The following is a 10,890-nucleotide window of genomic DNA, read 5'->3' as shown; positions in this document are numbered from 1 at the left end:
ATCAGGTGCCACACAAGTTTTAGGTGGGTGACAAAGTTTGGTTGCATTCGCAAAAGGAACACCTTACCGGAGCCTATCGAAAACTCAAACCACTCCAGTATGGTCCTTACACCATTACCAAGGCTATGGGAGACAATGCATTTGAGCTCAGCATTCCCCCATTCCTTGGCTTGCACCTAGTGTTCAATGTGGACTGCCTTCGGCCATACTTTCCACCATTACTAGACACATCCGACATTGCAGAACAACTCACACCCACGGAGTTAAATATAGATTGCATGGAACAAGTTACAACTGATCGGATCATGGAAGCTCAGATCAAGCACACTCTCCAGTATAATATCCAACTGTATCGAGTTGTCAAAGTAGGCCAACTCCTTCACCACGACAAGTGGCTCACCAGGGACCAAGTTCAGCAAAAGTTTCCTCATCTCATGGAGGAACTCAACGCAATGGGAATCAATGCTTCCTAAGGGGGGAGGAATGATCCAAGTGGATATTGGTGGCCACCCGTCAATTCCACTTGGACTCCCACCATTTCTTCTTTCAGTTTTTTAGTTTCCTTAATTGTAGCATAGTTTACTATTTTTAGCAATTTTCAGGTCTTAAACTCTTGGAGCCATTTTGAGGCCCTAAACGACGTTTTTATGGAAATCCACCTCTAGTGATTTTTTTGTCTAAAATAATATTTTCCATCATATTCCTCGGAGAGATCTTTCCAGTGGGTTATCATGCGTGTCAAACGAAGATAATATGACTAAGTTGCGATCCCGGGAAGTTGGCTATCCAACTCACCCCAACGAGGCCCATAAACTCTTGGTGTTACATCTCCTCGGGTTAGGGTTTTGGTTGTTTAGGGTTTGTTCTTATTGTTCAATAATAAAAAGGCCCTTGAGCCTCATTGTAAGGTAGTTCAGAGGCATGTACCTGCCACATCTCTTCTCAAAGATAAGCTACCATTGCCCTAGCTGATTTATTTCCATTTCTGTTTGTAAGCATATTTCAGTATCTTACATTAATGAAATGAAGTATTATTTCTACTGCATCTTTGTGTTTATGGTTATCTATGTAATTTGTTGCGTTCCTGTTTAAATCCGGATCAAAAGAAGAATGGAAATTGTAGACGAGGCCATGCATATAGCTAGAGGATATGGCATTGGTCGTGGGAATCAAGAAATCTCCAATGTTGTTTATGTTTTTTATTGTATAGAAATTTACTATATGAAAATGTTGGAGCCAAATCTAGTACCAGAAAAATCAAGGTCATCATTAAAATACTTCCTGCATATTTATTCTTTGAACTCTGGATCCTAAACAACTTCCCTTAGATTCAATTCATCTACCTTGGTAACAACTACTAAACAACCCTTTCATACATCAAGCAACCCTCAAGCTATAGAACCAAAACTTACTCGGCTCATGCGACAAACTTTGACCATTTGCAATCAAGCAAGATTTGATTCTTGAATGAACAAACATAGCATTATAGGATTCAAAATCCATTTTGGAAAGATTTATGTTTCATCCTCCAACAATATCTCTAAGGACGGGAGTGTAAGGAGTGGCTAGTAATGCCATAGCATAGGTTGAAATTTCAACTGGTATATTTGGCATCACAAATCAAGGTTTCTGCTCCATCCAATCACTGTTTTTCCACAATTTTTCCAGGCCCTTTTCCACTTATCTTCCCAAAATATCCCTTGGCTGAGATTCCTTTGAAACTGTTTCTCCCCTCACTGAAACTCTTAGATTGTAGTTGGGGGGGACAACCACTAGTTGTGTTATGCTACTGCGATAGAAATGGCAAGCTGGAGGAGGAGAATATGTTGTGGTAGAATTAGGTTTATTGTGACAACACAGTGTTAGAGTGCAGAGGGCACACATTTCATGCCCACATCCATGAAATTCAATGGTACACAATTGATCAAAGAAAATGCAGCAAACCTCAGATTCACTAGCATCAAAAATATTATCTTCAATGCCATCTTCTTGATCATTGGAAGAAGACACTAAAGAGGCAGCTCCAAACATAATGCTTTTCTCCCTGGCTCGATTGGCCTCCATAAGGGCCTTTTCTAACAAGAGCTTAGCCTCTGGATTGAGTTGTTTATGAATTTCCACAGTGTAGGCCAAACCAATGGTTTTGCAGAACTGGGATTCAGTAAGGCTGCATAGGCAGAGTGTTTGTACTTAAGGGCTACTATATATGGTATGTGTCCAGACGCATCTCATTGAATGCAGTCAACACCCCAAGCAAACAATTCTCACACAGAATCCAAGAAGCCTCCTCAAGTAGCAAGGTTTCAGAGGCATGATCCATGGTCTTCCATGAGCTCCAATTGTTGTGCAAACTAAAGTCCCATTTCTCATTAGCATCTGAACAACCCTTGCATGTTTCATTCAGGTTGCAAGGTGTAATGACGTGGCTCCAACCCCATCTCTCACATTTACAAATTGGGAAAATCCCCAAGACTCTGCAATGGGAGTAGACTGGGCAGCTGAGAGAATGGCTTCCAAGCAATTAGTGTGCCCATAGTTTGTAGCATAGTGCAAGCAAGTTCTCTAATGCAATGAGTCAAACAACAATATATTTTCACCAGCTTGCAGAAGCCTCTCAATGCAAGAAACCTTCCCATACATGGCGGCCATCATCAAAGGAGTCTATTTGTTGCGACTTAGGGCATCAAGATGAAAATTCCGGTCCAACAGATATGATAGGACATCAATCTGGCCATTTGCAGTAGAAATATGCAATGGAGACATCTTTTCATAGAATGTGGTCTCTGAGATAAAATGGGGTTGTCGCTCAAGAGAAGTCTCCACCCTTTCCAAATACCCTTGTTGAACGACAAAGAAGAAGGCATGTTCATTGGAGACACTACAGCTCAGAGCCTAGCCCATTTGTTACCAAATCTTGCCCGTTGAATCCCCAATGCCCTGAGCCCCTTATCAATAGGGATTTGAATTCTGAAAAATCTAACTCGGGACTCTTGAAACGAACTATGTAATAAATTAGTGAATCCCATCTCTGCTGCATCAGCAAAAGACAGATCCACTGAAAGAACAAATACCCAACTACAACAAGTTTCTAAACATGCATAAAAAAATGATACTATCTATCTGCCAAGTTCCATGTGCAAATAGTTTGACATCCACTTACTAATAGAAAGCAATCCAAAGTAGTATGGATTATTTTAAGTTCAAAGGTCTCATGAGCTACTATACTACAGATTCCATTATTCTTTTGTCAAACTACAAACCTCTATAAATGATGTAACCAATGAAAATACTAACTAGTTAAAAACAGAAAATCAAAAATTAGTGCGCACATGATGCAGAATACCAACTCCTATGTAGAACGAATTTAGGTAAATTTTCACCAAGAAATAATGCCACAAAATTAATTACTGTGGAGAATTAAATGAGGATCAAAGAATTAAAGGGAGCTTTGGCTTTGTTTCATTTCCCAGGTCCTAATGCAACTTCAGAACTAAATTGGAAAACAGAGTAAAAATAGCTTTAGATGCAACACAAGGTAGTTTTTTTATGTCCTCTTTTCTGTGATTTGCTTTATAAAAATTTAAACGCCGATAGATGTCTACTGTATGCTTCAAAATGAAAACAACATATTTTTCATGTAATTTCTTATGTAGATTTCTACTTTTATCTCTTAAAGGGAATTAATGCATAACAATATCTCCATTTTTATTCAAAGGATTGGAATACATGCACATAGATTGTACCCCAAATATTATTCACGGGGATGTGAAAACAACGAACATTCTTCTAGACAACAATTTAAAAGGAAACCTTGGTGACTTTGGTCTTTCAAAGGTATGGATTGATGAGGAGGATGGGGAGCCTTCTCATGTTACTACTATAGTAAAAAGAGCTACAGGATACCTTGATCCAGAGTATATCATACACATAAATTGTGAATAAAAATATGGCTTTAATAGTGATTTGGAAAGAATTGCATATTAAACACCATTATAAGCCATAAGCAGAATTGTGAATGCAAATATAGCTTTACTGTGACAAATCCAAATCTAACAAGAACGGATGTGAAGCAATAAGTCCCTGTCGAGGCTAATACATTTCCAAAATAAATATGTCTATAGATATACTTATAAATATGATATTCACAATATGGAAACCTTATAAATGCAATATTCACAGTATGTAAACTTCAGGAAGATTGGTGACCCAAATATTACTTTGTTTGGTCCTACATGTCGAAGAATCCATCTTGACCAAGAAAACCTTCAGATATGTATGTAGAAATTGAGACCTTGTTGCAGAAGATAAGATTTTTTGAACATGATTCTACTCCAAGAAGTTGTAGTAGGGCTATATTTTTGTTTGAGAATGTTGTCTCTAGATTCTTTTCTTCTTCCTCTCCACTATAATCTATAAGGATCTGAAAAAATGAGAAAACAAACAGGTTATGTGATGTTGTGGGAAATTAGCACAGGACTATGTTCATCACAAAGTACATGAACACATTGAAATTTGTTCTCAGATCAAGCAAGAAGTTGTTGACAGTGTTGGACCTACCAACATGTCAAGGGGATCTCCCAAGTAAGAAGTCCCAATTAGATCTCAAACTGTTTGGTGTAGGAGTCCCATCAGTGGGTCGTAAGGTAATTCCTTGACCGTGATGTCAAACAGAGGCAAGTAAGATAATTTTGTCGGCATCAAGGGTGTGACTGATGCAGTGAGTCAAGGAATGAGTATGAGAGGTTCCGACACTTCAAAAGGGGGAGGAAGGTGAAGGTGAGTTCCAGGTTGAAAGGGATCAGTCCCAACTCTGCTAGGAACACACCACACAAAGGACATGCATAGCTTCCGGCAAAGCATTCAACACGGATGCGGCAGTCCAACATATAAGGTAAGAAACCTTGAATAGCACTCATGGATCAGTCTGAGACGAGTGTGACAGTTGATATAACAAGGTTGAGAGAAAGGTCTGTCTAGTGTCCAGCAGAGCAGTCGACACGGACGGTGACAACATTAACAACATATGCAACACATTAACAACAAGATTCATATAATTGCATGTGAATTAGTTCATACACAAGTACGTAAGTTAAATAACATATATCATTAAAGAAACTAGAGAAGTCCAACTACAATAACAACATATGTATGAAAATATGTTGGCTTTATTATATAAAGAAGTGTAAGTCACAATCATTTAATACACCATGTAAACTTGCTAGCCCTATTAGTAGAACGTTATAGCCACATCTTCCTACTCCTCCAAAGAGATGTACTAGCTCTGTGCAATAGAGAAGCCAAGGCGCGTTACAATACTGTCCAAGTCTTCTTCAAGATAGTCTTAGTAGAATCTTGGTTGAAAAAAATCCTTACAATGAGTTATGAGGGAATATTTATAGCAAAGGGTGAGATGACCCTTAACATTCCCCTTTGTGATCGTTCAACTACCCTCATGACTCTTCACCTACTCTATGACTGTTACATTCACTCTTGAGACTTGACTTACACTTGACATGACTCAACAATACAAAGCACATGTACCCATGTGAACAATGGCTTGAACAAGCCAAACTAGACACCACTCTAACTTAGACAACTATAGAAGTCCAACTGCTCGACATCCTCATGTTAATCAACAGTGACATATTGGTGCCAAGATTGGTAGTCTTTGATAGTTTTTGTGTGTTCCGTTGTGACATCTGTCTGGAACCTGAACCTTGCCTCCATGGCATCCGGATACACTGCTTGGGCTCCTTTGTCCAACTCATTTGAAAGAATGTGCAACAATATCCTCAATGTGGTCAGACCAACATCATACTTGTGCATGATGTCCGCACTGATAGGCAAGTCTGGACTGGTGGCAATGTGCATCAACTCATCAAAGTACAATTCAAGCTCCTGTTGGACCTACTTCTTGGTCTTCGCTTGCGTGACAGTCCCAAGTGACGGAATCACATATTTGTGCACAACATCCTCCATGCTCTTGAATACTCGTGCATGGGAAGGCTGTTTTCCGATGATGAATTGCGACAGGTCTTCATAGTTCCGGATCTGACTCTGGATACGTGCTTGCAGCTCAACCGCATTGGCCTTCATCATCTTGGGAAAATGAAGTAGAGCTCCTTTATACTTCATCGTCCATGCTCACATGTTATCAATGGCAGCATGTATGTTCTTTAAGATGTGAGCTCTTCTCACACATGGATGCTACCATCCGTGAAGATGAATGATTGCTTGATGCATGGTACTAAACTTGGAGTACAATGCCTACATAACCATGTCCAAGGACAACACTTCCTCCAGTATTTCCTTCTCCAGTTCAGCTCAGGCAGACATTATCACTAAGTATCCTCCCTTCTTGGCCACATGTAGTTCCTTTGCCATTCGCTCATTCTCAGCTATGAGGAATTGAACACTAGAGCTAGTGGCTTCAGCATACACTCTATTTGCATCGGCCAAAGCAACTGGGTCCTTGTGCACATTGATCATGATCACTTGTTCTTCAACTTGCTCAGGGGATGTTTGGTCCTCCGGAGTTGGTACTTTATCAAGGTGCACAACTTTATGTTGAGATTCATCAAAGGATTTGTCGCGCATCTATGCTTCCAGCTGACCACCAAGGATCTCAGTGCATCCTTGGTCATTCGAGACTTGCTCATCATCTGGATGCATTGCAGTGGGCAAGTCGACCTATTTGTGGTGAGGCATGAGGTCAGTGTCTTGTTCCAATTTTAGCTGCTCCATGTTTGCATCCAACTGTTCGAAAGCCTGTTCTATCTCATGAGAAAAATCTTGCCCCTGCGAGGGCCCACCTTTTTTAACTGATGCCAAATGTTCAGAAGAATCAACTACTTGTATGCTTCATCTATCTGCACGTGATGCGCCCCTGCTGAATCTGTTGCTGCTGCACTTCCTTCTTCTATTAGCGCAGCTCTTGTTCTTTCCAGAGTTGCTACCTCAACTCATGCAACTCCTTCTCTATTTCTTCCATTCTCTTCTTATCTCTCTGCCTTCACGCGATTCACTTTTCGCTATGTTGCCTCTTATTTTGAATAGCCATAGTTGCTTGTTCTACAAGTGGATCTTTCTCTTCCCTTTGTCGCACACAGGTATGCTGGGCTTTGTTGCCTCTGTTGTTGCTGCTACTGCTAGTGTTTCCTACGATACTGCTTCATGTTGTTGTGCCAACCACTCTACAGCAAAACCAACCTATTCATTGGGTGTAGAGTAATTGTAGAAGTACCTCCACAAGTCCTCCTCAGCCTAATAACATACCCCATGGATCCAACTAAACTGAACTCTCATGCAGTGATCTCTCACAATTCAATGTGGGTCATATTGGTTGAAGCTCGGAGGTCGAATGGGTACTTCTTCATTTGTTCTTCTTTGACATCCACTTGTTTGATGCTATTGATCTCATATAACCCAATTCACAACGGAAGAGTGGGACAAGGTGCCTTCTTCTTCCATTGCAATCTTGTTGTCAACCCTACTGAGATATGATACACAACTTCCCGCATGATAAGCATGTCCAAAGAAAACTTTGGCAGAACATGCAGAGGCTTCTTCGCGTTAAACACTCAGATGAACGTGTCGTCCGGTGAGGCATACCAATCTGCAGTGCCTAACAATGCCTTCATTGCTTCTTCTGACATGCAGGGTGGATCCTGTTCAAATATCAACCTGTACATCGGGGTAACAAAGTGGTTGGACAACTATATGATCACTCCTCTGAAGCTGCACTCAGACCATAACTTGAAGTACATGTTCACAACAATCTTTGTCGGTGACCATGCCCACTCCATGCCCGAGAACTCATGTCGGGCATATACTGCATCTAGAATGTAGGTAGACATATAAATCTCTGCATGCATGCCTTTGGGTGACTGTCGAGCCTTCGTGACTTTCTCCTTCAGCTGATGAGCCAATATGCTGGACCAATTGCATGGTCTTCCTTCTCTAGCCAGTTGGTCTAGCGCGACCACCCAAGTATGAGGGAAGGTCTTAGTGCTTGCTTGGCCACTAATTCGACATGCGAATATGACCAAGTATTGGTATGCCTTCCTCAATATCTTCGTCTTATAGATCTGGTTAGGGGTCATCTTGAAATGAGCTACCTCCTTTACCCAATCCTTCAAAATATCTCTAGAGTGGCATCTGTCATTGGACAAGCTGAACGGAGGGGTCATGATAGTCATGGGCTCATCCATCTTATACATCTCATCATAGTCTCGTGCCTAGAAGGTTGCAAGCTTCTTCCCACTGACACTGCTTAAGGTCATTGTTTCGGGGTCAGTGTGGGAGACGATCCAGCGAATCATATCCGCACATGGGAACACAAGGTATCTGCATGCAATCTGGTACAGGCCGGACTTACGAATGTTCACGTACATGTGATGGTCTTGAAGGTCTCCCCAAAAAGTACCTGCGAAAGTTTCATTCACCTCTTGTCACTTTAGTTTGATGTCCTTGTCTAGGTATAACTTCGTATCTTCGTAGATTGGCATGCTAGAGGACACTTGTTCAACTGTTGTTTTGGCTGCAACACCATTAGTGTCCTGGGATCCTGTTCATTTGGAAGCCATTGAGATAGATGAAAACTTGAAAGATCTGGAAACAAGAAGTATGCATGGCAAGAAATATATCAGTGAAAACAAAGAAAATCTGGGGAAGGACACAACACATACATGGGGAAATGATGAGCAAGATTGCACAAATTTCACTGGGAGGTTGAGTCATTGGCTACCATAACTGCACTAAAGGTAGTCTAGACTGACTGGGGGACTGAATTGGCTATTGGATCTAAAAACTGTGCAATTTAGTTGGGCAATTTGCGATTGGGGTTGTACAATGCATAATCCAAACTGGGGGGTTACTGCTGGCCCAGGGAATATTTGTGAAAATTTTCTCGCCAAGCAATCACTGACATCTAGAAATACACAATTCAATCCAAGAGGTTAGTGCTGGGCCAGATTGCACAAATCTGGAGAGGAAGGTGAGTCTTCCTTCTCCATATTGCTCAATGCAACCTTGGTGAAGGCCAAGACCGGGCTAAGGTTTGCCCGACTCGCTGATGGGCAATTGAAAGCAAGTAAGTCGATGAAATGCATGGCGACACTAAGTGATAGCAGAAGTGATAAATAGTGCATGAAAAACATGAATGGAACATTAAGCAAACATATGAACATGCATGTGGGTGAGGTCGTTCGTCGGTTGGGCGAACATTCGTGCACAACAGTTTCATGCATGCGACAACAATGAGATAGAAACCAAAACTGAAACAAATCTAGGACAAGCTAGAATACATGTAAACAACAACAGATGTTCAAATAAAACAAGCAAACAGCACTCACACAAGCAAATACACAAAAAGCAATAGAAATGCTGAAAAAGACAAGTTGAGGCCACTTACCCGTGAAAAGTTCAGCCGGATGTGTCAGAGAGTCTTGGATGTGTTGTGGGATGTTAGAGCTCCAAGATCAATGTGAATGAATGAGCTCTGATGTGTCGAATAAATAAGTTTGGCCTTATGATGCATATGCCATAAATCTAGGAAAAAATGACACTTGGAGGGAAATTCTAAGACAACTTTGCATGTAACCCTCGACTACTAAAAATAGCTCCTTGAATCATGGGATGCCTTTTGCATGTTGTCTCTTGTTATTCCAAGAAGATCAAGTCATTCATGCATGCAAGTCAAGTTGCCTTGGTCCCGGGTGGAACTGGTCAACCAGACTGTCTAGGCATGCCAATGCTCAACTGCTTCTTGAAAAATGTGTATTCTTGATTGTAAGCTGGGCTGAGTGCCCAAAGGGGATTGCACAATTTATGGGCCCAACAGTTGACTGCTAGCCAGATTTGTGCAAATATTGGGCTGAAGTTCCTGTTGGTGGGAAACATTGCGCAATGCCTGCTGGGAGGGAAGACAAGATTGTGCAATCCTAGAGCCCAGCAACAAAATATCAGACGGAATTGCACAATTCCTAGAGGGAAGGGCTGGTTTCCCTCCAGGAATGCACAAATTTCACTAAGAAGCTGCTCAGCCTACAGCTGGACCAAGTCCGGTTGAGCAGCTTGTGAAGGAAATGGATTACTTGATAAGTGTTGTGTAACGTTGGTAGGGAGGCTCCAAAACAGGCTAAGGCAAAATTTTGGAGGGTGGTTGTAGCCGCTAAAACAGAAGTATATATCTCTTGAGCATGGGATGGAAATAAAAATAGATTAGGAATACTGGAAAGCAAATTTCCGAGCAAAAAGGGCCCATGGATGTTGATCTGATTCATTATGAATGATGTCATAGTGTTTCGGGTTTTCCATTTACAGGTATAATGTTTGGATCTAGTTCAACCCACAATACAGGTTTATAGAATTTATAAGGCAAAAACTCTCTCAACAATACAATGATCTCAATAGTTCATGTTGAGAATCATTCATCATATTTTGTGAACTAACTTTTCTAAAATGTCTTGTTGCATAAGAAGAAACGTGATAGATATAAAGAAAATATTCACAGTATCAAAAGCTTAAGTAAAACCAGATATTATCTTCTCTTCGCAGAGGTAGCTTCTGCAAGATCTTTCAGTTAGAATCTTAGCTATTTGAGCAGAGCTTGGGACAAAGAACTCACCTATTGTGGCTAGACTTTGATCAACTCTGATTGAAGCATTCAACAGATTCATTTATCGAAAGGTATGTTCCCAATTTTTGTATATCATGAACATTTGTTATTTTTTTTAATATTGAGAGAGATTGCCTAAAGTTTCAGTATTATAGTGCTAGATATACAATATTAAGAGTTTCTGATATTATTAGGTTTCAAGCCATAATCATACATTTATGAATATCATATCATAGGTTAAAATAGGAGAAATGGGGGCTTCTTCCATCCTT

General features: G+C 40.7%; 1 pseudogene; it reads right to left on the bottom strand.

Annotated features, from left to right (window-relative positions):
• Nucleotides 1-1,642: 1,642 nt before the first annotated feature.
• On the bottom strand, nucleotides 1,643-2,901 carry LOC149192608 (putative E3 ubiquitin-protein ligase XBAT31 pseudogene; annotated as a pseudogene).
• Nucleotides 2,902-10,890: the final 7,989 nt, after the last annotated feature.

Source organism: Pinus tabuliformis, chromosome 2_2, assembly GCF_031772625.1.
Source record: "Pinus tabuliformis cultivar Carrire ecotype Pingquan chromosome 2_2, CPIR1, whole genome shotgun sequence".
In the NCBI taxonomy this organism is placed as follows: Eukaryota; Viridiplantae; Streptophyta; class Pinopsida; order Pinales; family Pinaceae; genus Pinus; species Pinus tabuliformis.
Note: the sequence above shows the minus strand (reverse complement) of the source record. Positions and strands in the feature narration are given on the sequence as shown.